At 38.2% G+C, this 23596-nt stretch overlaps 1 protein-coding gene across 1 annotated transcript in view; it reads right to left on the reverse strand.

The window, feature by feature from the left end:
* The window catches only part of PCSK2 (proprotein convertase subtilisin/kexin type 2), a 229894-nt gene that overhangs the window by 198808 nt on the left and 7490 nt on the right, over positions 1 to 23596 (reverse strand). The gene's annotated exons all lie outside the window — the stretch shown is intronic.

The following is a 23596-nucleotide window of genomic DNA, read 5'->3' on the forward strand; positions in this document are numbered from 1 at the left end:
GCTTGGCCCAGGGGCAGGGACACCAAGGCTGGGGCTGCACGCAGGGGCTCCCTGGGGCTGGGAGGCATGTGAGAGAACCACTGGCAAGCCTCTCAGCAGACTCGGGAAACTCTGTTTCCCTGTCACTGTGCTCCTTCGCTTCTCCTTGCCCTTCCTGACTCCATGCCTTCTCCTCCCCTTCCCAGATACCTTCTGTCCTTTCCCCCATTTCTTTAGTTTCTGTCCATCCTTTGATTCCTTCGCCTTTTCTATGGAGCCTTGCCTTTACATCCATGCTCACAGCAAACTCTCCCTTCTCCTCTCTTGGACCAGTGTTTCTACTCTATGTGTCATCGGGTCGCTCCACAATCACGATGTGACCTAGTCATGTCTTCACAGGGACTGTCTTCCCTGTGTCTTCACTTTCTCTGTGAGTCCTTGGTGCCTTTTATCAGGCTGCACACAGTGCAGAAAGTATATACTGGATGGTTTCCCTCTCTCTTCCCATCCCAAGGGTCCTTGGAATCAGCATGGCTGTCAGAGCCTATCAGAGCAGCCACAGCAGTGAGAGCCCATCTTTGGCACAAGGCCTGTGAGACTCTTGGAGAACCACAAGAGGACTGTCGTTGGTTTGTGGTCCAAGGTAACTTAGGGGGAAGAACCTTGACCTGGGAGTCAGGAGACCTGGATGTGTCTCGTTTCTGTTGCCATTTAACAGTGTGACTTTGGACAAGTTATTTCCCCTCTGGATCATTTTTTTTTTCTCTTTATAGAGAACATAGAGCCCTCAAATCCCCAAATCTCTTCCATTTTCTACATCTTCATATCAACGAAAATATGTCATTTGCAATTCTTTACCTGGTTAGTGAATTTAAATAAATCCTTAAAAATTATGGACAAAATAGTGCACATATGTACTTTTTGGGGAAGAGGACACATGGCTTTCATCAAATTCTCAAAGGGGTCCTTAAACCAGAATGCATTTCACCACTCAAAGTATTTGTGATTGCAATTTTGGGTGTGTGTGTTGTCACTCAGTATTTGAAACAAAAGAAAAGGCAATGTGGATGATTTGAAAGTAAGGTTTTCCAATACAGCTGGGGTCAATTCGAGATTTTTTAGATCAAGTAGAGCTCGAGTGTGGCTCAACTATTTCTTAAATAATGGTTATTATTATTATCTTATTTTTAATATAATGGAAATATGTACTAAATCTGGAGAACAGAAAAACATGAATAACAAAGTAAAAATTCTTCACATTTTCTTTTTTGGAAGTAATGGAGTTAGGTTATCTTGTTTTGCTTTAGGCCTATTCACACCTGAGAGAACTGTTATTTCCTTAATAATAAAATGAGCTGGTTTTAGATCTTCCTCTTTGCTTAAACACACACACACACACACACACACACACACACACACACACACACCGTGCGCATGCATGCTCCTAAGCCCAGTACATATTATTATGCAAATCGTTCTTCACTTATCACCCATATGTTATAAACTTATTTTTCTACTTCCTTCTTTGTAACAGCTGTATAGTATTCTACACATGGAATACACCATGATTCATTTAGCCTTTCCATTACTGATGCACATTAAGATGTTTCCAATTTTTTCTTACATTAGAAGATAATGCTGTGTGTTGGGGGAAACTTCAGGAATGATCATCTTCAAAAATCTACTATTACATAATCTATTATTACATTTTACAAAAGCAACTAGAACACGGAAAAAAAAATGGACAAAACAACTTTTACAGAACTCCGGAAATTAAAAAAAGGCTTGCAGCAACCTGAGGAGCATTTATTCAAGAAAAACGTTGACTCTCAGTAATAACAGCAAGCTTTGTGGTGCTTTAAATTGCCCTGTTACCATCCACTCTTCAGCATCTTTGAATTACAACAACTTTGCAATCATAGTAACTGTGAAAACCAGAAGCCAAACAGACACCAGAGAGTGCAGATTGGGTTTGGAGCTATTTGAAAAGCCCCATTCTCAAATAATTGCCTGGAAGCTACCTGAAAATATCCCATTCATAGGGTTTGTTGTTATCTTCTTGTTCTTCTTTGATCTGACCCAGAGTTGGCACAGTAGGAGAAGCCCTATCCCCTGGGAGTGTGTCAAAAACAATCTGTGGCAATTATTCAACATTGCAGCTTCCTGAGGCAGCAATACCAATTGGGGCAAACAAGAGGCTGGACATAAAACTTTAAAAAAAGATCTAGGGAACAAGATATCTGTAGAAGGCCTTACAAAACTCTAATATGTTCCTAGAGACTTGGAAGGCCACACACCTATGCAGAGCTGTGCACGTAACCAGGAAATATCTAAGAAGGCTTTAGATGTTCACTTTGGTTGATTTTCAAGCTCTTTAAAAATGGAAAGTGAAGGCTAAGGGAGAGTCGCCAATTACCTGCCTGAGCATCAAAGGTGTGCCCCAGTATACACACAGAGCCCTTGAGCAATGGGTTAAAAGAAAAAAAACAAACAAAGCCCCCCAAACAACTACAAAAAACCCCACTTTATTGATTCAAGGTCTTTAAGGAAATCTCTGTCTAGTCTGACCACTAAGCTAACCAAGCAGAGATTCAATGGCACCTTATAGGACTTAACATATTTTACAGAATTAGCCCAGGAAAGATATTAAGCAAGCAAACAAACAGCAATAGTAACAACAGTAAAACCCAGAAACAACAACAGAACTCATCAAAAATCTGAGATGGATAGAATGGGTAAAAATAAAACAAAATGAAACACACAACCCATAATTCAACTACATGATGTCTACAAGAGACATAGGTTAGATTCAAATACACAAATAGGTTGAAAGTAAAGGTATGTGAAAAGATATGCTATGTAAACAGTAACCAAAAGAGAGGTGGAGTGGCTGCACAAACATTAGACAAAATGTATTTTAGGACAAAAATTGTTACTAGAGATAAGGAATGGCATTTTATTATGATGAAGGTTTAATCCATCAAAAGGTGTAAGAATTATGAATATATATGCACCTCACAAGAAAGCACCAAAATACATTTAAAAAAATTTACAGAATTGAAGGGAAAAATAAGCAATCTGTCGGTAATAGCTGGTGACTTTAGCAGCCCACTTTCAGTAATGGATAGAATTAGTAGACAGAAGATCAAAAAGTAAATTGAAAGTTCATAGTTTAAACAAAACTATAAACTAACTAGACCTGAGACATCTATAGAGAATTCCACCCAGTGATGATGGCAGAGTACATATTCTTCTCAAGTCACATGGAACATTCTCCAGGATAGATCATATTAGGCCATAAAATAAGCTTTGGTAAATTTAAAGGGAGTAAAATAACACAAAGTATGTTTTCTGATCACAATTACTAATTACATTAAGAATAACAGAAGAAAAATTGGGAAACTCAGAAATATGTGGAAATTAAACAACATACTCCTATATAATTAATGGGTTAAAAAAGAAGTCACAGGGAATATTAGAAAATACTTTTAGATGAATGAAAACTAAAGTTTAGAATACAACAACTCATGGAATGTAGCTAAAGCAGTGCTTTAAAGGAAATTCATAGCTGTAAGATGTCCATTAAAAGAGAACAATCTCAAATTAATAACTTAACTTTGCACCTTATGAAACTAGATAAACAAGAGAAAATTAAACCTAAAGCAAACAGAAGGAAGCAAATTTGAGAAAGTAGAAGACTCAAATTAAAATAAATAAAATAGAAAATAGGAAAACAATAGAGAAAATCAATAAATCCAAAAGTTAGTCCTTGAAAAATTCAACAAAATTGACAAACCTCTATCAAGACTGACCAAGGGGAAAAAAAGGAAGAGAAAACTCAAAGGAGTAAAATAAGTGAACAAGGGGACATCACTACCAACCAATATAAATAAAAAGGATTTTAGGGAATACTATGAAAAACCTCATGTCAACAAATTAGATAACCTTGGTGAAACAGTCAAATTCTTAGAAATATAAAAATTCCCAAAACTGACTCAAGAAGTAATAGAAAATTTGAATAGACCTATAACAAGTAAAGAGATTGAATTAATAATTTAAAAACCTTTTATAAAATAAAGCCTAAGCCTAAATGACTTCATTGGTGAATTCTACCAAATGTTTATAAAATTAATACCAATCTATTCAGAAACTCTTCCAAAAAATGGAAAAGGAAGGAACACTTCCCAACTCATTCATTCAGGCCAATATCACCCTGATACAAAAACCAGACAAAGATCTCACAAGAAAAGAAAATTATAGGCTGCTATCTCTTTCAAATATAGACCCCCAAATTCTCATCAAAATACTAGCAAACTGAATCCAGCAACATATAAAAAGAATTATGCATCCTGACAAAGTGATATTTATTCCAGTAATGCAAGGGAGTTTTAACATCTGAAAAGCAATTAATGTAATAACTGTCATAGAATGAAGAACAGAAACCACATGATCATATCAATAAATTCAGAAAAGTATGTGACAAAATCTAATATCCTTTTATAATAATCACATTTGAAAAGACTAGGGATGGAAGGGAATTTCCTCAGTCTGATAAATGTATCTGAAAAACCCACAGCCAACATCATATTTAATAGTGAAAGGCTGAATGCTTTCCCTGTAAGATCAGTATAAGACAAAGATGTCTGTTCTTGCTACTTATATTCAAGAGTGTGCTAGAGATTCTACCCAAAACAGTTAGTTAAGGCAAAGAAATAAAGGTATCCAGATTAGAAAGCAAGAAAAAAAAAACTATATTTGTAGGATACATATCTTATATAGAGAAATTTCTAAAGAATCCACAAAAATTTATTAGAATTAACAAAAGAGGTCAGCAAGGTTGCAGGATATAAGATTAACATGAAAAAACATCAATTCTATTCCTAGATGCAAGCAATGAACAATCCAGGCATGGAATTAAGGAAAAAAGTCAATTTATAATAACATCAAGTAAATAAAATACTGAGGACTAAATCTAACAAAAGTGCAAGTCTTGTACACTGAAAAGTACAAAATATCATTGAAAGAAATTAAAGAAGACCTAAATAAGTAGAAAGGCATCCGATGTTCATGCATTTTTAAGATGGCAATACCCTCCAACTTATCTGTAGATTCTACACAATTAATTTCAAAATCTCAGATGTTGTTTTTGCTGATTCTAAAACTTAAATGGAAACCCAGAGGACCAAACTCAGAGGACCAAACAGCAAAGGTGATCTTGGAAAAGAAGAACAAATTTGGAAGAATTACATTTTTCTATTTCGACATTTCTTCAAAGTTACAGTAACCAAGACACTGTGGTATAGAGTTTAATGGAATAAAATTGAAAGTCCATAAATAATTTATAATAATCAACTTATGATCAATTGATTTTCAACACGAGTGCTAAGAAAAGTCAATGAGAAAGAGCCTTTGCAACAAATTATGCTTAGACAACTGGAAATACACATGGAAAATGAAAAAAAAAAATGAATTTGGATACCTATCTCAAACCACATGCGAAATCTAATTAAAAATAATTTATAGTCCTAAATGTGAGAGCTAACACTATACAACTCTTAGATTAAACATAGGAATAAATCTTCATGACTTTGGGTTAGGCAATGTTATCTTAGACACAACACCAAAAGTATAAGGAACAAAAAGAAATATATAAATTATACTTCAGTAAAATTAAGAATGCTTGTTGGGAGAAAATATTTTCAAATCATATCTCTCATAAGGAGCTTGTATAAGAATATTTAAAGAATGCTTACAATATAACAATACAGTCAAATAACCCAATTTAACAATTAGCAAAAGATTTGAATAGCTATTTCTCCAAAGAAGATATACAAATGGCCAATAAACACACAGATGTTCAACATTACTAGATATTAGGGAAATGCAAATCAAAACCATAAGATATCACTTTACACCTACTAGGATGGGTAAAAACAAATACACCCCTCCCCTTTCTGGGAGGTGTTGACCCGGATGGGGGCAGTTGGGGGGGGGGCGAGAATTTGAACACTTACAAGTTGCTGGCAGGTTAGTAAAATGGCACAGCCCCTTTGGAAAACTCTTTGGCGTTTATTCAAAATGTTAAACATAGACCTTTCATATGGCCCAGCAATTCCACGTGTCAGTATACATGTGAGCTAAATGAAAACATATGTTTATACTAACACTTGTTCACAAAGCAGCATTATTCATGGTAGTCAAAACTTTAAACAACCCAGGTTTCTATCAATTGATGAAAGGATAAACAAAATGTGGTATATATATATATATATATATGCAATGGAATATTATTTTCAAGTAGAAAAGAATTAAGTAATGATACATGCTAAGACAGAGATGAACCTTGAAAACAATTCTTGGTGAAAGAGACCAGACAAATGGTCACATATTATTCCATTTCCTTTATATGAAATGTCCAGAACAGACATATCCAGAGACAGACAGTAGATTAGTAGTTGTCTGGGGCCAGAAGGAGGCAGAAATGAGGAGTGATTGGTAATGGCTCAGCGTTTCTTTTTGGGTTGATAAAAATATTCTAAAAGTAGATCGTGGTGATGGTTGTACAACTTTCTGAATATACTAAAGATCACTGAATCACAAATTTCTAAAGGGTGAATGTTACGATATATGAATTATACCTCAATCAAGCTGTTATTAAAAAATGCTATGATGAAGAGTTTTGTAATTATCAGTATGGGAATAGATGAGAGTTTTCCTGTAGAATATATGTTAGGAATTTAATCACTCAGTCATAGATTATGAACATTTATCATTTTGATAAATATTTCTGAAAAGCTTCACTATAAAGTTATAAATTCCAAGAGCCACCAAAATGTTATCAGAATAAAAATATCCATTTTCCCATACTGCCAATAACACTGGATTGATATTTATTGATTGCCATTTTAGTTTTTGACCGTTTGATAGGCAAAATATGCCATCTTATATTTGTATGTCTTTATTTTGAAAGTTTGAGCATCTTTTCATGTATTTATTTGCATTTTGGTTTCTTCTCTTTTGTGCACTTTTCTATTGTGTATTTTTGTATTCCTTGTTATAAGCCGGGCACTGTGTTTGGTGCTGGAGAGACAAAGATAACTGTGACATAATCTCAGCCTGCAAATAACTCACAATTCACTAGGAAATGCAGATTTGCACATGGCAGCATGTTAATGGTTCTCTATAGTTCAGTGGTTTAAGAACATGAGTTCTGGAGCCACAGTGTATTGGCTTAATTTCTAGCTCTTCCACTTAATAGCAATATGACCTTTGGCAAGTTATTTAACCCTTGTGGGCCTCAGATTTTTTAACTTATTAAATGGGGGTTTCCCTTTTCACATTGTTGCCATGGCAATTAAGTGAGGTAATGCATGAAAAGTACTTGGAATAATACCTGACACATAGTGAGCACTCAATAATTGTTAGTTACTATTTTATATATTTATTGTTAGAGTACAATGCACTGTAACAGAGTTACGGACAGGTGCTATGGGAAACCAAAGAAAGGATTATTTTAGTCATAGGGATACCTGGGGAATGTTTCTTGGAATTTCTGGAGGAAGGGGAGTGCATTCAGACTAAGAGAATACTTTCCATTTTTATTAAAACTTGTATTTCCCTGGTGTTTCAATTTTGAAGAGTGTGGCTCTTTTAGAATCATAGCCAAGATTCTATGACACTCTTCATAACAAGAGATGAGGGCCACGACCTCAACCATTGAATCTGGGGAATGTGACTGCCTTGAGTACAAGAGTATGGTAGAAGTGATGCCAGATGACTTCTGAATCTAAGTTGTAAGAAGCCATGTGACTTCTGTCTTGCTCCCTGGAACACACTCGCTCTTAAAGTCCTGACCTACAATGGAAGAAGTCCGACTTTCAGGCTGCCATGCTGTGAGGAAGCCCCAACCACACTGGGAAGCATGTGTAGTGCTTTGATTGACAGCCCTGGCTGAGCCCAGTCTTCAGGTTTACCATTTAGGGTGCTAAATATTTATGTGGAAAAGCTTCTGGATGATTTCAGACTCTAGTAATTCTAGTCGTCTTCTAGCTGTTGAGCTTCCCAGCTATGTCTCCAGACATTGTGGACCATGGACAAGCCATTTCCACTATGCTCTTTCTAAATTTCTGATCCCCAAATTTATGAGCTTAATACAATGGTGGCTATTTTATAACCCTAAATTTTGGGTTGGTTCATTGCTCAGCAATGGATAACAGGAACAAATAGCTAACTGAAGAAAGTTTTATTTCTTCATATTTCAGGGCCGTGTTAACTGAAAACTCTACAATAATACTAATTCTGTCCATTCATTGTGACACCAACCTGGAGCAGCTCAGATAGGGGCCTTCAAGGGACCTCCCTTGCACAGAGGGAAAGGGCATAGGGTCAGAAAAGTAGATATTGGATGACCTTCAAGGGCACAGAGATTAATGAGGGGTGTGTGTGCAGATAAAAAATTTTCTAGAACACTGCAGCTTTCGTGATTTAATTCCTGTTCATTAAAACTCACATTCTCTAGAGCAATATTAACATAAATATTTCATGTGTATTTTCCAGGCTCAATGGTTCTTAAATGTTTTCTCTATTTAACCCTGCTGATACATTCAGGATAATGTTAAGATTGAGTAATAAAAAAAAAAAGTGGGGGAGGAAAATAAAATGTAAGTGTGCTGTCTTTTGTTCTCCAAAGACTTGTGCCTTTGGCCACTGCCAGTTGGTATGAACTTCAAGTTTTGTTTCCTATTGCAGAAGGCATGACAGATCTGAGAATTTTTATACTAGAAAGGAACTTTGAGTTGGTAAGGGCCAGTAGGCATTGGGGGAGCATATTTTACCATTATTCTGGCTTGCTTTACTGACTTTTTTTTTAGAAATTAATTTTAAATGGAGTCAAGGGAAAATTCTTCCTTGCATTGGAATTCCAATTATCAAATGTAGAAGTAATGATAGAAATTGAATATCATCATTCAGGAAACACCACAGTAATAATTGTGGGTGGCAAGCATCACCAATGGATGTTAAAATTAATGGGTAAAATATAATAGTAAACAAGGGGAAATTGTATCTTCATAGTTGAGAAACCTGGCAAAGACACCCTTAACCAAGTGATCTAAATTAACCTCACTGGTAATGAGACCTGTCGAAATCACATGCCTCATGCTATGGTGCACTAAGAAGGACATATCAGTTACGTTATTTTCTTGTCGAAAATACATAACATGTATTTAGCCAGGTAGCAACATTAGACAAACCATAACTTGCCAGTATTCTTTAAAGTCATCATCTTCTTAAAAGACAAAGAAGGACTGCAGAACTTTTTCAAATTGGAGGACACTAAAGAGACATCACAGTTAAACGCAATGCATATCCTGGATTGGATCCTGGATCAGAAAAAAGGACATGAGTGGGACAATTGGAAAATTTTGAATAAGGACTGCAGATTAGTTAATAATATCAGTGTTTATTTCCTGGCTTTGGTAATTATACTATGGTTATACAAGATGATAATTTGGGGGAGGCTGGTTAAAAGGTAAATGGGAACTTTACTATATTTTTAAAAAATAATCTTTTTTATTGTGGTAAAATATACATGGCATCAAAATGTCCATTTTAACCACTTTTAAGTGTACAGTTCAGTGGTATTAAGTACTTTCACACTGTGCAGCCATCACTACCACCCATTTCCAGAACATTTTCATCATCTCAAACTGAAACTCTGCATCTGTTAAACAATAACTCTCCATTCCCCACCCTCCTCACCCCTGCAACCACCTTTCTACCTTCTGTCTCTATGACTTTGACTACTCTATCTCATATAAGTGGAATCATACAATATTTGACCTTTTGAGGTGTCAGAATTTCCTTCTTTATTTAAGGCTGAATAATATTCAAAAATATGTGTCACATTTTGTTTATCCATTCATTTGTTGATGGACGCCTGAGTTGCTTCTACTTTCTGGCCCTTGTGAATAATAGTTCTGTGAACCTGGCTGTACCTGTCTGCTATTTATGCAACATATTTTGAGTCTAAAATTATTTCCAAGTTGCAAGTTAAAAAATGTAAAAATTTAAAGGTGAAGGCTTTTAGAAGGGTTGTGTATTTTCTAGTTTCAAGTCAGAGGCCCCCATAATTCCTAATAATGTGACACACAAAGGTCACTTTCCACGATTATCTTAGGTGATTGAGATCAGGGCAGGGGTTGCCCGGATGAGAGGGAGCTCTCAGCAGAGGCTCCAGGTCTCCTGACTCTAAATCTGCACCCTTCCCACCACACTGCTTCTGTTTCAGTCCTGCTCTATGTCCCAACCCCCTTTGTGACCATGGCTATGAATCCATGAGATCTTGGGCTGGAATTCCGGATAAAGAGGAGTGAGACTCAGGGGCCACAGGACTGGTGGATGCCATCCTCCCTGCTGTGACTTTGGATTCTTCCATGAAAGGAGCTCTCTTGGTTGTGGAAGAAAATGAAGCTGATTGATCTTACGGAGCTAAAATCGGAAACTCTGCCCAGCTTACTCTTGGGCAATAAACAGGTAAACTGATCACAAACCTAATAAAAGACTAACCTGCAGGCATTGGTTATTTTTCTGGCTCTTTTTGCCTCCTGTCTTTGAAAAAAAGACAAGATCCACTGTCTTCTGAGCATCTGAGAAGCAGCCACTTAAGAACATTGTACAAGCGTGAGCCCTGCCACAGTGAGAGGGAGGGAAAGACAGATGTCGGGGACTTACAGTAGCTGTAAGGTGCTTGCCACCCACCACATGCACCTCAATATTGTAATGCTGATTGATGCATTCTTCAGTTTCTTAAGTAGAGTACTGATCTTACAAATAGCAAAGACATATTGAACACAGTGGTAGGTCCCTAAACACTCTTGAGTATCCCAGTAAGAAATCTCTCATATCATTGTCATTTAGGATATTTTTAAACATTTTCTTCATTGAGACACATAAACACCCTTCTTTTAAAGCATCCCCTTGTCCTCTTAATGCAAAATATGCATGGTTCCAGAAGGAAGGAGAAAAAGAAGTGAAAGAAGAATTCACAGCAAATTGTCAGCTTGAACGTTCAGGCTGGGAGACAGTATAATGACACTGCTAACTCAGACTTGGCAGAGTTTTTAGACATTCTGATTATGCCACAAAAATTCATGGATCCCAGCGACACTTCTCACTGTCTCCCTTCTTTCCCTCTTGCTTCCTTTCTCAGCTAAAGGACCTCTGTGAACCCACATACTCCTTTTCCCAGCAGGGAACCCCAGGGAACTGGCAGTCAATTGTAACAGATAAAAAGCCATGTGAAAATCCTCATGGAGCCCATTTCCTGCTTTTTTTTTTTTAAGACCAGAGTTTTCTCCCCTTAGGCAATCCAGAGGATTTCTGACCATGACCTCCACCCCAAATTTTGTGCATCTTTGCATTTACTTGCTATCAGGAGAATCAATTGCTTGTTAAAGATTCTCAAATGTATCCAGAGCCCCCGAACAGGTAAGACCTCCTGGATCAGGCCCATTGCTTGTCCTTTGGCTGCTTTCTTTGCACTTGTCTGTTGTCTGTTTTTTGTGGTTGAGTCAGGCTTAGTTGGGAGTCTAGTCTGGTAGAACACTGGACATCGTTTCACATATAAGATTTTTATAATCGTATTTTCAAGAGGTGCTGCTGTCAAGAGGCTTAAGGAATAAAAACCGGGGGACAACATAAGACATCAAGGATTGGAAACTGGCTCAGCTGATAATTGCTTGTCAATTTTATTTGGGGGCCTGCATTTTACAGACAAGGATGGGTTCTGCATTTTACCTTTCTCAGAAACCATTCTTGATTTCCTTGCACTGCGTACACTCTCTATGGGCAGTGTACCCTGCAGTACGAATGAGAGAGAAAGGGAAGTGGCAGGGGGTGTAGGAGAGCAAATTGAGTGTCCCAGGCTCTGCCTTAAAAATGCTTATAGGCCCGTGAGGAAACGAACAGTCAGGAAAATTATATTGTGCAATTGACAGAAACATATAGGGATAGAATACAGATCTCAGCTATAAATTAGGCAGGGTAAGTAGGAAGAGAAGAAAAAAAAAAAGGATATGCTGGAAACTTCTATGGGAGAGGCAACGTTGATCGGTATGATTTAGATACCAATAAAAGGCTTCCCCTTGCCCCAAAAGTTTCCCTTTCAATCCCGACCTAAATTTCATGTTTGTGTTTGTACTGAATGCTCATTCTCCTGAAAGTGCAATTATCACTGGGAGGGGTAACATAAGTCATGGGCAGCTAATGCCTCACCTGAGATTTACTGACAGGAGAGAGGTCTCTGGGGCCAGAAAGGAAGATAGGAGATTTAAGAGAGGCAGGAAGTGGGGGTGGGGAGTCCCAAAGGCATAGTCCTGCCTCTATTATCACCGTGCCTCAATTAGCCTGGATAATCTCTTGTTTATAAATTCTAACCACTCACCTGTAGTAACTTGCATCTTTCCTTTAACCAAAGTTCCTCTTTCTTAAAACCCAGGCCTCAGATCACACCTGTTAGCTATTTGAATCTTTTCACTTCTTACTGTTTTACCTTGGAAAGAGAAACGGACAAACAGCGGGTCTGGAGCGTGACGGGTGAAGACAACCTCCTCTCCTGCTCAACACTCTTCATTTGCCTGATGACTCTACTGGACCAATAGCAATTCCCTAGGCTGTCAGAGAACGTGATCAGTGGCTGAATGTTGGAGAGAATAGCAAACCCATGGAGGAGGCTGCTGTTCTGATGGTTGAGGAGTCCCGGGGGGGGGGGGGCTCATTAAATTTCTCTAGCATTGGAGAGACAGCCTCTCAGTTGCTTGAGGTATCAATCATGTATCACTGTGATCATGTTGTGTTACACATCACCAAACATCTTAGTAGCTTAAAAACAGCCACCATGTATTTAGCTCACAATTCATGGGTCAGCAATTGAGGCTCAATGAGTGGTTGTTCAGGTGTTGACTGGACTACCTCATGCACCTGCTGTCAGCTACGGTTCATCTAGTAGGCTCTGCAGTGATTGGCTGTTGGCTGGGGCACCTTAGTTCTCCTCCACGTGGTCTCTTCTGCTCCAGCAGCCTAGCCCAGGCTCATTCTCATAGATGAGAATGGTACCAAAAGAAAATCCAATAGTGCAAGAGACTAAATGGAAAAGTGCAAGGCCTCTTGAGTCCCAGGCTTGGAAAGAGCACACCCTTTTTTGGCCAAAGCAAGTCAGGGGCCAGCCCAGAGGCAAAGTAGGGGAGGACTACAAAGTTCCCAGGCAAATAAGGGGTTGGGAGTGGGGGTGGGTGTCACTGTAGACATCAAGAAAATCAACCTGCCATACTCAGAGTGGATCAGGACGTCCACACTAAGACCAGACCTCCCAGACCAGCTCCAAACAGGTATGAAAGTGCTGTCTGGTGCTTTGGAGCATTCTGATTGTCATCTCCCCCTAGAAGGTAGGACATGAATGCCAATATTTTCTGATTTGCTATGTGGGAAAACTGATGCATGACAAAGGCCATCCTCATTGTGAGGACACAAACCAGGGGGTTGCTGGTTCCCAGCAGAAAGCAGCTCAAAGAAGAGATACAGTTGTCAATTCCCATTGTCACAATATGCCAGAATCCTCCCAAGTGTTATCTCACAGAAAAGTTTACAAAGGAAAAAAGGAGGTTCATAGGAAAGAAAGTTCATTTTTAAAGAGGGAAAGCTGAAATGCAATACAGCCTTTGAAAATCATGCTGTTTTTCCCATCACTGACACAGAAAGACCTTTACAATATATTGTTTTTGAAAAATAAAATGGCATGTACAAGTAAAAAGATGCTCACCTAATGTTCACCGAAATGTTAACAACAGGTGGTGAAATTTAGGATGATTTAATTTTCTACCATGTACCTGGTATATTTTTTAAAATGGACTTGTACAAAAAGGTAATTTCATTTTTTTCAAATCCAAACAGGTGTACTTCATAGAATCTTAGCATTTTCATGCTGGAAATGACCTCCAAGAGTATAGAGCACTCTGCCCAGGAAGAATTTGCCTTCACCCATGACAGGAGGGGATAATAAAGAAACCAAGGGGCAGGAAAAAGACCCGAGGGTGTGAGGCTGGGCATGAAGGGGTCACTGCTCACGTCCTGGTGATGTGGGGACTCCTTAAAGTATACCTGAGGCTTACTTTAGAGTTATTTGTGTTTTGCAACATAAATCCCCTCCCACACCCCAAACATCTGAGCATCTTTGGGAAAATACTTTCCAGTCACAAGTGCTTTGAATAAGTGGTAAGGCTTTACTGGTGTGGGGAAATCAAGGTAGTGGCTGAGTTTCACACTTGAGTCACCATCATGAAGAATGGAGATTGCATGTGAGGGATGGAGACAGTATGTGTTAACTGGAAAGTTTTTTGAAGCAGAAATCTGGATCCAAAAGTAAAATGTGGATCCTGGCCCCACTCTCAGAATTTATAGAAATATTGGGAAGGGTTAGGACTTCAACAGGGCACAAAATGGGGGTCTGAGTGGGTCTTATGTAGATTCCAAGAGTTCAGGTATTTCTAGTTAACACCTGGATTACACAGATAAGAAAAGTGAGATTCAGAAAGTTAGATGATTTGGTGTTATGTTCACACTGCTCTATAGTGACAGGGGTGGGACAAAACCTCATTGTTGTTGAGGAAGCTTAACATAGCTCAATTTCATAGAGGGAGAGACCTAAATGTTAGTTTTGAGTCAATGTACACATTTGTTGGCAGTAACTTTTTAATTTTTGAAATAATGCCAGACTTGCAGAAAAGTTGCGAGAGTGCAAAGAACTTTTACAGACCTGTCGCCCTGAGTCCCCAGTTGTTAACATTTTACTGTATTGGAAAAATTATTTCTCTATATATACATATTAAATACATTATTTTCTAATTTATTTGTTTGTTTTTAAGACTAGTCAAGTGCAGTAGTGAGAAGGGGGAAAGGTAGAACAATGAGTTCAATCTCTGTGAACAATCAAGTGAGATAACTCACTACCTTTGGACCAGCCCATTTTCTAATTTATAGACATCATTATTGTGTTGTCAATTGTCTTCATAGTATCTTTTATAGCAAAACAAAACAAAACAAAACAAAAAAACCCAGTCTGGCCCAAAGTTCAATCCAAGATCACATGTTGCATGTAGTTGTCATTTCTCTTTCAGCCTGAGTTTCTTAGCCTATTTGTCTTTGTCTTTCATGGCCTTAATACTTTTGAAGAGTACAAACCAGTTATTTTGTAAAATGTCCCTCAGTTGAGGATCATCTGCTCCTTTCTTATTATTAGATTGAAGCATTGCATCTTGGCAGGGATAATACACGTGTCATGGTGTGTGCACCTGGGTGTAAGGTACACAGTCTTTTAATATGGCTACCTCGGGTTGAGACAAACTGCTCTGGACGCACCCACCTAAGGGTGGACTTATAAACTGAGCGCAAGACATGGTTGTGGCCACACTCAGTGCTCCTGGCTCAAATGCTTCTGAGCGTCCAAGTGTAAAAATGCCAAATAACTAAAAAGTACAGCCTATTTCAGTGGTTTCCAATTGCTATAATTATCCAAACAAGAAGCAACTCATTTTTAATGAACACAGAGTTTGTAGCTTCTATTTATTTATTCTTTGTCATTCTTTTCCTTTTAATCTGGGGGCGGGCATGGCTGGGCAATGGAGAAGAAAAGGGGGATGAGGAGCTGGGCATTTTGAGTAAAGCAATGGCTCCAGAACTATAAAGGGATAAAATAATTGAAGCGACTCAACAAGAAGCCTTTCCATTCTCAGAGGTAGAGTGGCATCTGGCTGCACAGAAAATCATATGCTGTCTCATAAAAACCCATCAATGAGAAACAGCGCAAGGCAATTTCATACAGAAGGCAAACAAGCCACATTATTTAGATGAATAAAGTAAATATGATTTCACTAGTGGAGTGAAGTCTCGACGGCTCTGTTAAGCAGATGCTTTCATGCAGTGGAGAAGCCTAATTGTTTATGTGCATTTCCAGCTCCTGTTTACAAGAGGAGGCCTGTGGAGCAAGGTCATCGTGTCTTTGAGTAACCAGATGTAACAGCAGATATCACTCAGCTTCAACCTGTTAGTGTGCGTTACCAGCTTCTCACGGTCTAAGAAGGTCTTTTGCATGTAGAACTAGAGACTAATTGCCAAAACAGAGTTTTTGTACACCTCAACTCATAAAATAGGTATTTGTAAGAGCTGGATGGAAACATCAGGTCAGGTGAAGTCTTATAAACTAGCCTATAGAACTAGCACATTATTATATGTTTTCCTTTGCACATAAACTTGAATATGTCGTCTTTCCAACTGTAGGACCCACCCTTTTCAGTGTGCCCCATCTTCATGGGGCTCAACAAAAACTTGTTAATAAAATAAGAACATATGGATGGATATTCTTCTGGAATTAGCTGATTTGTAAGGTGCTGTGCATAAGGGAAACAAGGGGAGAGAGAGGAAAGTCATCAATCCAGCACTCAGGACACCTGGTTCTAGACCCACTCTGCCCACTCCTAAGCACTTATCCTTCATGGATAATACTCAACTCTTCCGTGATTCCAGCAGTCACTCTTCCCCATGACCAGGAGCATGGCGATATGAAATGGCTTGGGTTATCCATAGTTGTTCACTATTCTAGGACTGAGCTAACAGTCCACAGTGAGATTCAAACTATGATTTATCCCAAGAATTGAACAACTAATTTATGTCATGTCTAGAATGACAAAAAAGTAATGAGACAGGCAGAAGGTGCCTGATCCTGAGTTTTACCCACGGAACTATTTCTTTCTAGCCTCAGGCAAAATTTCTATACATCATACCAGAAAGGAAAATTTAAAAACAAGCATTATTCCTTTGGAATATCAGAGAGTAAGCTACCCATCAGGTGGGCTGGGATCACAATGTTATACCACTATCTTTTCTTCCCTTTTTGGCTTCTAAGTTAGGGAGTCTGTTCTAGACTCGCATATTTATATGTCAAGGAAGGAAGTAGGATGTATTTAATTGTTTTGCTCTTAGCTGGACTAAACTCCATGGACAGAACTGGTTGTTCTATCAACTATTCATTGTGACTTCAAGGACAAAAATTAATCAAGCCATTAGTATCACTGATGTCATCAGCCAGTGTCAATGGGATCAAACACATATAACCTGACTTCTTAGTAGCATCATCTGTTAAAAAGGATGGTGAAACCTGCGGCCAGGACATGAGTGATTCTCCAGGACACAGAAAGCAGGCAGAGACTGAGGTTCCTCCAACTCACTACTAGCTTAACTTATTCTCCTCTTCTATATGGCCTCTCTACCATAGTTTCCAAATACCCTTCAATGCCTCCTTCAACCCACTTGTGAAATCCAAACTCCTCAGCATGGTGTGGTTGACCCCTCTTTAACTGGCCCCAGTTCACTTATTTGACCTCATCTCCCAGTCTCTTGGCACTTAGCCAGACAAAGCTACTTGCAATCCTTCTAAAATCCCTGTGCATTTTATTGCACATCCTGTGCTTTCCTCTATAAACACCCTTTCCCTTAAATCTGTTGAAATTATAAGCCTCCACATCAACTCACCTCAATGTACGATTGTCTGCTTTGTGAAGACTTTCTTTCTGCTGGCAGTCATTGCCTCACATGCACTATATCTTAAATGTATCACAAAACTTGCCAATACTCTACTTGTTTACAAAGAGCATCCCCATTCCTCTGTGGTTCCTGGAAGTCAGATCTGTATATTGTCTACCTTTAGGTCCCCTGAGTAGCAGATGGTGTTGATATTCTGCCTGTCTTTCCTGGACCCCACTCTGGAGGTCACCATATGGAGTACCTACACATGCACCGGAAGTGCCAGAGATTTGATGCCCTCCAGGAGCAACCCCCAACCAAGGAGAAAAGGTAGCTAGTGGTTATGTTTCCAAGATTCCTCACCCTTTGATGGGGCAATTCAGAGATTAACTCTCAAGGGTCCTGTTGTAGAAGATTGGAGGAATGGTCCTTGTTTTCTTCATGTGTCCCTGTATCCATTCCCTGGGCTAGTCCTCTCCCACACTGACTCTAAGATTGGTCACGTGACTTGCTTTGGCCAATGGGACCTAGTAAATATGGCACAAACAAAGAATTAAAAAGTATTTTCACTCTAGGTTTTGATCTCTCTTCCAGCTATCGAAACCTTTCTTACACCAATGGGATTGAATTCCGGTTGTCTAACTTGTTCCCAAATCCACGTCTCAGTGTCTGGCATCATGCTTGCTTATTGAATATACTTAGTAATTGTTTGTTTAATGAACTGAATGTTTTTCTCTTTCTCTGCTTCCCCCTGGTATAACTGTGGCTCTTGGTAACATCTCTGTCCATTGCTTTGAAACTCCCATAACTCTTCTTTGTTCCTTTTTTCCTTTCCAGTTAATGGCCAGCATGTTCGTTTCTGGGTTCAGCTGCTAGGTCCAAGTCTGGGTTTATGCCAAGGCTCAGTGAAGACACAACTCTCCAAGGTCCCCTTCAGCCTGATTCTGCCCATCTCCTTTCCGCCTAAAGTTCTGCCCCTGGACTTCAGGAGATCACAACTGGCTTGCTTCCCATCCCTGTCACCACATTTTAAACTCTGTAAGGCTTCTCTTGGTCTCTCCCATTCTTGGCTGACAGTTCCTAGAAACACAGTCAGCAAGAACTGACTAGACTTGATTCTTGGATGCCAACCACCTTCTTGTGTTTGAGCTTCCACCATCATCGAAGAGAATTGATGGCCACCTAATGAAATGAAATTTTTTTCCTTCTCACTGAAGTGGAGGACAAGCTAAGGGCAAAGAAGGAAAGGATTTGTGGGTCACCTTATTCTCCTCTGTCACTTGATTCTTAATTAACCATGAAGTCACAAAATTTTAGGATATAAAGGGCAATTAGTTAATGGAAGCCATCTAACACAGGCACAAAGCAGGACATTCATACAACCTTTCCTAGCATACTTGGTCTTCCTGATTGCATTGTCCTGTGACACATCTGCCTGTCATGAAGTGAGAATCTAATGATAATGCTGAACTTTTAGATTCTTTCCTAATCATTTATTTTTGTATTTATTGGGTGCTTACTAAATATATAGCACTGTGCTAATCACTAAAGAGGTAGTCAAAGAACAATAAATTCCCATTCTATCTTTCACCAAGTGTGGATCCAATAGGCTGTTGTTGGTGTGTAATCCCTGAATCTATGAGAAGCTTTGTTTGGAAAATGGGAATTTATAAAAAATTGGGGGAGGGTAAAATGGTAAAAAAGCATACCAGGAGGACCTGAAATGAATTAGTCTGGTCAGACCAAGTTGGTTTATGTGGCTAATCACTCATAGGAATCTCATACAATCCAGTTCTGTCTCATCCACGGAAAACTGGTTCCGTGGTCCAGCAATGCATCATCGTCTGAACAGCCAAAAAGCAGCAAAGAGTTAAACACATAAACAAAACGTTTGACCTCCTTTTCCTCATTTGTAAAATGAGGGGTTAAATTAAGATCTTCCTAGGATCGCTTTCTGTTCTGACAGGCTGTAATTTTATAATTGCAGTTATTATTTGTAAAAATGTAAATGACTCTGGGTAAACCAGATAGAATAATGCAGACTCAATTAGCTAGGTATGTCACAATATTTTGGTGGGATAACAACCTCCAGGTAGTCTGACACATGTTTAGAAATCATTACTCATAAAAATCACTGCAACCGCGTCCCGTCACTGTCACACTACTTTGCTTCTTGCCCTCCCTTTACCACTAGGCTTCTCGAAGGAATTGTCTGTAATTGATATCTCCACTTCGTCATACTTGCTGCTACCTTTCACAATTGGCCTTCTTTCCTGTAGTAGACACCATCACTTTCCTGCTCAGGTCCCCTTGGATAGGCCTTACCATGTAGTGTGTGTCAGTCTTTGCATCTTGTGAGGGTTTTTTTTTTTTTTTTTAATGACCAAATTCTGCTCTGTTTGAGCATATACCAGGGCAAAATGCTGGAAAGTTAACACTGGCCTGGAGTAACTGTCAATCGCCAATCACTATCTGAATGCAATTGGTGTATCAATAGCCCAGCTCCCTCACCCTTGGGCAGGGTAACTCTGGGTCACATGTTCTGTACCAGCTCCCAGTGTTTCCCAGTGGGACTGAGCTTCAGTCACCCATGACAATGACTTGTGCTATAATGTACCCTTATTCCTGCCTTCCCTTCTCTATCTCAGTTCCCCACTCCTCTAGCTGTATTTTCTAGAATCATACCTTGAATAAACTACTTGTATTTAAATTCATGTTCCAAGGCCTATATCTAGGAGCTCAAACTAACATACTTCTCCTCTTCCAGTGTGCTAAGGCAACTCCTCCAATTTCAACAGTGACTTCACTTTTAAAACCAGTGGCCGCAGTTGTCTCATCTTCTCTTCTTAACTCTCTCCTCCCTTCCTTTCACAGCCCTGTGCACTCTTGATTATCCTTCTGAATCTCTAACAGCCCAAGTTCTGTCTCCCTTCCTGGCTCTTTTTCCTCCCCCTAGGTCCAAAGTTCTCCAACATTTTGTCCTAAGACCTCTTCTGTCTGTTTTCTCTCAGCCGTCTTCCTTGGCAATGCTAGTTACTGCCGTGGCATGAGTGAGGTGTATGTGGATCAATCCTTATGCATTTGACTTTTAGTTTCTTGACAACCTTCCCTTCTTTTTCACTTTGGCAACTCTGGTCCTTGGACCTTATCATTATCCAAAAGTGCTCAGTTTTTAGAATTTTCAATTTCAATACTCATACCCCACTCACTAACCAGAGCTTTCTCCCTTTCAACTTACTCACTGTCATTCCCAATTTACCTGTTTTATTTCATTAATATTCCATTTTTGAATACTTCATTTCTCTCTCCCTCACCCCAATCTGAATGTTGCTTAAGAAAATGACTCAGATAGTGCTACCATAAATCCATTCTTTCCCACTTGGCCCCAGGTGCTGCCCAGAAATCATTATTTGTCCTCTAGAAGCTCCCTCTTCCATTCCCACTAGCAGTGTTCAAAGTTTATTCTCCCTTGAAGCCCCTACCCATCTGCTCTTTCCTTACTCTAAACATTGACTTTGACTCTTACTCCTCTGAAATAATTGTGATTCCTAAGTGAAAACTATCACCACACCTTCCTCTGGCATCTACAAACAGGACTTCATCTGTCCATTTTTCTCCCTCTAATTTCAAATTGAGGAGAGCTCCCTTTTCAATAAAACCCAGCTAATCAAGAGATGCATGAAAATGGAGAATTTGGGACTGAAGAAGTTCTAGTGATCTGTGATGAAATTAGAATTTTAAGATAGAGCCAATATAAGCAATACTATGAATTGTGGTTATAAGTAGAAGGTTAATACATAGATCTAACATGATGTAAAAATAATGATATAACTAATGAACATTAGGATGTGGAAGCAGAGACAGTGAGAGAAAGTGTTAGGGTGCAAACTTCCTCATTTTACGAAGCACTGAGTCCATAACTCACTAAAGCTGAAATATGCAATTATATAAACATATAATTAAATATATGTAATCTATCTAGGTGTCTACCATTTATATGTAAAATATGTAATTACAAACTCATAATTATTATACACAATATTTTTTTCTTAACTTTAGAAAGATCTATTAGGAAACAATATTGTCTTTGTTGACATATTTATCTGAAGTTAAACAATTTTTGTGGTTTTCTTTCAGTTTCCTCTTGTGTTAATTCTATAATAATTAATATATGAATAATTTAATGAATAATTTAAAACTTAAAATAGCATACATGATGTGATTCCAGTGCTGAAAAGTATTTATCTCTTTTCTCTCTATACACATTCATACAGAAATATTTGCAATAAAATTTATCTAATGCTGATAATGGTCATTTCTGAGTAATGAGATTTGGGAAAACTAAAAAAATTACTTTCTTCCAGTGCTTTTTTGGTATTACTTGATATTTAAAAAATTATGATAATGTGTAACATTAACAAAAATAACAAAGTTATATTGTTTGTGTAATTGGGAATTCTTAGATTATCTCAAGTTATTTGGTTATTCTCACTCATGGTGTTTATGAGTGCAGCAATGTGTGAAAATCTTGTCCTTACACTGAGATGTTTACTATCTCCCAAATGGAAGAATTCAGGTTTTTTTGTTTGTGTGTTTGTTTGTTTAAATCTTAAGAGGGAAGGTGTTTAAATGTTTATTAAATCTAATGCCAATGTAAATTAGATCATTCAAAAAATATTCATTGTAGGTTTAGTTTTTCCAGGTACTGTGTTTACACAGAAAGCTAGACTGACAGTGTTTTTACTCTCAATACTTGAAACACAAGTATTCTAGGTCAAAACTGTTTTTTCTAATGACATTACAGCACTTTGCAAATGTTTTAAACCTAAGTTATTATCTTTATGTTCTCACTGCCCCTCGATAGCTGGTTCTATATGTTATTCACTCTTGTTTGAACTATTTAGAAAAAACAAGGAGAAGAATTGGATATTTATGAAAGTTAATGTCAAGTTTAAATTTAGACAGAAAATTCAATCCTAGAATCTTACAGTTTTCTTCTTGTTCTTGTTCACTTTCTAATGGAGAAACTATCAATACCCTATAACATCCTCAAGTCTATTTCACTCTATGTCAGAAAATTGAGTTGTGTCTTCATTTTACTTTCAACACAAGAGTTTGTTGTAGTCAACTATTCTCATCAGAAGATCTCAGCACATCGCAACAATATCCAAAAAGTCATAGTCAAGTTAGCTTTAGGGATAAAAACAATTTTCAAGGCAATTTAGTTCTTTTTATATATTCCCCATAGAGAAGCCATCCGTTAGTATACACTATGAATGTTAACTCAGATGTAATTTCTTCACTCCCTAATTGTTCACGAACTTTAAGCACATTAAATTCTATTTAATTCTTAATAAAGAAAGGTAAAGTGGAATGTCTGTTTTTGAACTGCTCTGTGGTTATCTGGATCTCAAATAATAATACACAAATTCAATACAGAATTTCTTTTTGAAATAATGGATCTGAATTTGATGTAATACGAAACCATTGCTCCAGTCAGGAGAAAAACTTTGAACTTCGGTTTCCATGTTTTATTCTTAAAGCCTGATTTCTTTGAGCAGTGAGTGCTGAATACATAATTATTTCAAACTTAACTGTAGCATCACTCCCTGATGTGCTATAACATTATGATCTACAGTTAATAAGACCTTTTGAAATAGAAATTGATTTCTAGATATTCATTCAGTTGAGAAAAAAGAGGTGTAGTTCCCCCCTCCTTTTGTATTTTGATCAGGTTGTAACTACAGACTTTTTTTTCTCTGTTCAAAGAGCTCATCTACTACTGATAATTTCTAAGTTGGGAATTTTAGGAAAGCTCAGAAGTTTAGGGAAGCCAGTTTCTTGCTGGTTGCCACTTACTTCTATTTCCTAGCTGAGTTGTTGCTATTAGAGAAATGGATCCTACAGGGATAGTTTCTTTATTCGTTTTTTTCAGCACCTTTCTCTGAGTTTCTGGCCAAATCACTGTCTTGAGGTCCAAGCATATTTATTAGTCAAGAAGCACATATTGACCACCTATGATAAGAAGGGCATATTGGTTGCCAGT

This window comes from Microcebus murinus, chromosome 16 (genome assembly GCF_040939455.1).
Source record: "Microcebus murinus isolate Inina chromosome 16, M.murinus_Inina_mat1.0, whole genome shotgun sequence".
In the NCBI taxonomy this organism is placed as follows: Eukaryota; Metazoa; Chordata; class Mammalia; order Primates; family Cheirogaleidae; genus Microcebus; species Microcebus murinus.